This window comes from Dermacentor variabilis, chromosome 3 (assembly GCF_050947875.1).
Source record: "Dermacentor variabilis isolate Ectoservices chromosome 3, ASM5094787v1, whole genome shotgun sequence".
In the NCBI taxonomy this organism is placed as follows: Eukaryota; Metazoa; Arthropoda; class Arachnida; order Ixodida; family Ixodidae; genus Dermacentor; species Dermacentor variabilis.
The window spans coordinates 175,318,365-175,323,084 of NC_134570.1; the positions used below are offsets into that span (position 1 = coordinate 175,318,365).

At 51.2% G+C, this 4,720-nt stretch overlaps 1 pseudogene; it reads right to left on the reverse strand.

Annotated features, from left to right (window-relative positions):
* Positions 1–283: 283 nt before the first annotated feature.
* On the reverse strand, positions 284–1,115 carry LOC142573836 (uncharacterized; annotated as a pseudogene).
* Between the last annotated feature and the right edge of the window lie 3,605 nt (positions 1,116–4,720).

Genomic DNA, 4,720 nt, shown 5'->3' on the forward strand with positions numbered 1-4,720 from the left:
AAGTCAGCGCCAGTAAGAGCACGGCAAACATTAGCGACAAGGAAAACCTAACGGAACACGCGGCGTAGGCCAAGCTTCAGGGTGAGGGACCGCGTCTTGTAAACCGGTATCCTGCTACCGTTGATAGCTTGAAGGTAGGAGGTCGGCGGTGTCGGTCGGTCGGTACGTTGCGCGGGAATAATGCTGACTTCCGCCCCGGTGTCGACCAGGTATTGTTGGCGTGTGGTTCTGTCCATGACATGAAATAGGCGACTTTTGCTTTTGCCCTGACCGGTTGTCGCCATTAAAGGTCGGCCGGCTGGTTTTTCTGCCATGCGCAAGAGCGGAGGCAGGGGCGCGCCTCCTGTCCGAAGCGGCGGTGATAAAAGCCTACCCGTGATGGCGTTTGAGACCGGGAGCGTTGTTCCCTTGTACGTCGTGATCTCCTCGAGCTGCGGTACCTTCCGTGAAGGGGTGAAGTGCGATGACGCTCCGCAGCACAAACTAATTGTTGAAGGCGATTGCAAAGCTCGTCGATGCGAGAAGCGGCGGAGGATGATTTTTACAGCACTGAAGTGGTGCTTGGTGGTTTTACGTTGCACACCGCTGGCGTCACCACCTCCATGACTGTCCGCCAAGCTGGCCAGGCTGTTGAGGTCCATTACCGTGGTCGTAGCGATTACCATCTAAACGTTTACTGGAAGGCGCTGCATGAACAGTTCCCGCTGGAGGCGGTCATCATTGACTGTTGTGTGGCCGCTCATGAGCTCTCGCATACGGCGAAGGAGCTGGGTTGGCCGGCGGTCTCCCAAGGCCTCCGCGGAGTGCAACTGCTGCATGCGGGCTCGCTACTATTTTGTGCGCTCGTGAAGTGCAGCCTTGAGATCGCTGTATGGAGTGGCGGGAGGCGGTCCAGAAAGCTGGTCGGCAACTTCTTCTGGAGCAGCAGGCAACAGTGCCGAAACAACTAGGTGGTACTTGCGTTGTTCCGTGCGAACGCCATAGAGAATAAATTGCGATTCTGCTTGAAGAAACCAAACTGCAGGGTTGCGATCCCAGTATGGTGGGAGTCGGATGAAAACCGCGGAGACGTCTTGTTGCTTGGTCGTGCCCGTAGGTTCAGTGTCTGGTTGCATCTCGTTGCTGTGGATGGCTCGACAATAACTTCGGCATTGCCGCGAAGAACTACGGGTCGCCACTTTCTAGAGCCGTGGTAAAGAGACGGACACACGTCTTTTCGGTAACAAGGTCTAGTTCATTCTCTTTAAAAGAGGGAGAATTGAGCGGGCGCGCGCAGCGCACCGGAAGTGGCGAGGGCTTTAGACAGAGAGGAGAAAAAAAGGAAAAGGAGCATAGGGAAGTGCGGTACGCAGACCTAGTGCGAGAGGAAAGCAGTAAACAAAGTAATCAGAAAAGGGAGCTCGAGCGCGGCGTTCGACACAGCGAGTCGGATCATTTGTCCGTGTGCCTGGTGTCCAGCACTCCCGAAAGTCTGCTTACGGGAGGTCCGCGGGACGCCCCGCGGAGTTGTTTATGGCTGCGGGGGTGGTGCGCAGCTCCATCACCTTGTCGCTACAGCGTCAATGATACTTGGATTCATACGAGGTAAATCAGGGCAATAAAACCTGGGCAAGACGGTGCCAATATAGTTAGAAATGCATTTTGTAATATGTCACGTCCCCTCGTCCTTGGAATAAGTGCTGTATTCGTCACCATTGCTGGAAGTAACGATATATATTAGGACGGGCCTCTTGTTTGAGCCTGAGTTCTCTACACTATACTCATAATTTTACCGCAGCAGCGGCTTGCTCGAAATCTCCCGCGAACTTTCGCGTCATAGAAACTGCATCATCACCCCATGGCTCAACACAGGAAAGCGCACTGTAGGAGTTGAGGAGGACGTCGGGATGAAAAACTGGAGGTTTATTTACATTATTTGCATTGAGAGTACCAACACATTAACAGTCATAAAGTCATTACGGGCTGGCAGCAACTCGGACGCTGCGGCCCGTGGCAACAAGCTCGAAAGAGATGAATGAAGGAATGCTCAGGAAAAGGTGCCGTATCTAACAGCTCGTCCTCGCCCCGGAAGTTCGGAATGGCCGGTGAAATCAAATCGCTGGCCATGAGGAACGCTGAAAGAACCTGCAGGGTACTGGTGTCGAGCCTCTTTTGACGAACTTCGGCATCCTGGGCCCTGGAGAACATACGTCAAACAAGCAAAACAACACAGCGCTGCACCATGTGTAAGCGCAGGCTCTCTACCCCTGACTCGCCAGGCCATTAATGAGTCAAAATGAACCCTGATCTTTTATTTCCCCAATTTTGACAAAGCAGTTCCAACTACCTTTCCAAACCACTATGCTTTTCTCCCGGAATGCCGACAAGACCAGAGTGTTATTGTTGTTGCAAAACAAAGGGTCGTTGTCGTTGCAAACAACAAATGAAAACAGCCGAACACAACTTAAGTGGCCTAACTACACGAGCAGCATGTTTCCAACCTATCGCAGTGGCGTACTTATCGCACGTATTGGCGCCACTGAACAGTCCGGTCAACTCTACAAGTACATAATAACAAGCGCGCCAGCTTTGTGCTCCCTATTCCGAACACGTGCTTGCATCGCACGCAAACGTTCCAACTTGCTTACTCGCTTGTCTTTCTCTAGTCCATACAGGACACGTACCTTAAACGAACAACTACACTTGCGTAACTTGCGCACTCCGTAGAACCCTTAAATATGCGTGTGCTAACAACTAGTTCTACGCACGCTCACTAAAGAAGACAGAATACGGCTGCCCTCAACATACACGAGCAACCCACTCATAAATCTGCTTCCTTCCGTCCCCACAGGACACGCGCTAAAGGAACTAAGAACGCTTCTCAGTGCAAATCATGGACTTACTGAAAACCTACGCGCTTAACCTGAGAAAATGAAAAAAAAAACACATAAAAAAGAAGCTTAACTAATACACACGCGCGTTACGATAGGCCTCTCACCGATAACCTTGACACTCAGGTTACTCACACATACACACACACAAAAAAAGAAAGCCTATCTCCTCCTTAATGAACAACTCATGAGACTTAACGTTTACATAAAACGCATCTTTCCGATCTCGGAGCTTCTCGAACAAAAACACAAACAAAGCCCATACTTTTACATATTGAAATAAACGTAAATCGCGAAAATTATCCGATGCTCAAAAAATAAAACAAAACACGTTTCACTTCTACGGAAGCTCTCTTGGCCTGCCGTGCCAAACGTTTACGTCTGACTCATACTTTGAGTCGTACTCTAGGTGGTCGCGGTTCGAAAGCTACTCTGGCTACGAGGAACAACAAAAGGACTGACTCACTATCAGCTCCCCCAAGACGTTACCGTCTCCTGCCACTTTGCGTCCTGGCGCCCTACTTTCAACACGAACTCGATCTCGTCTTGCCACCTTGCGCTTCATTGTACTACACGCTGAAGTTCGAAAAGAACGACGGACCGACAAGGAACATAACTGCCCCGTGCCCTTTGTCCGCGTCGAGCCTGCTTCCCGGTCTCTCTTTGACCGGTGGCGCGAACGTGTTGGATGCGTCAACATCGTCAACGACGACCGCTCCTTTCTTTTCCTCGCGCCCTGCCCTTTTGGGTCTCTCGCCGTCTTTGGCGGCGCTACATTAGTCACCGCATTCCTATCTTTACGGCGCTTCCTTCTCCGGCGCTTTTTCTTTGAATTCCTTTTCATGCCGCTCTCTCGCGCCTCGCGTTGGCCGTTACACATTTCGTCGGCCCGGATCGGTCTCTTACCCGCACAGCCTGATGGATTTTCATTTAAATCAACACTCTCTCTGCCTCGACTGGCGGACAGCTCAACCGACTCTTGAACAATGCAGCAGGCTTTACTCGAGCTATACAACTCGCACTCTTGCGAACTGCTCTCTACTGCATTGCCCAACTCACGCTGTGCATCGGCACACAGCCCATCGGTATCGGTCGCTGTCTCACGCGCATAGTCCGAATGATTCCTAATTAAATCATCCATCTCTTGGCTACCTAGACTGGCGGAGAGCTGCACCGATCCCTGAACCATGCAGTTGTCTTCTCTTGAGCTACGGAGCTCGCAATCCTGGGAACTGCCCTCAACTGCATCGTTCAGCTGGCACTTCCCTTCGGCACGCAGATCTGGCTCGACATGGGTGCTCGCGTCTGTCGGGTCAACAGTACCCTGTACCTCGCTAACGACCTCGATACCATCAGATGCGACGCACACGCGCGGTAACTGTGCCAATTTGTTGGCAGCTGGCCTAGCTGTCTCTACAGTCCTCTGTTGGCAAAGCACCTCGTCGCTCTCACTCTGTCCTTTAACGACCTCTGTTGCCACTAAGGTATCGTTAGCAGCTAATCTTTTCCCTTCACCTATGAATGTGCAGCCAATCTCACTGGCACTACTCTTCTCGTCGGCTTTTGGCGAAAATCCACTAGGTACTTTCTCATCCTTGTGCTCTGTACTGCCGACAGAATTTTCTTACAGCCGTTGTCTCTGTGCCTTTAACTGCTCACAATATTGTATCTCTTTTTCCAATGCTGCCTTCTCTTTCTCGTACTATTGCTTACGTTCGTGACTCTCACGCTTACGTTCACGACGCTCACGCTCCCGTGGTTCTTGTATAACCTCCCAAGCAATCTCAATGCATTCATCATGATTGCCACTATCGTGAATCGCTTTTATGATAGCTGGCGTTTTCATCTGT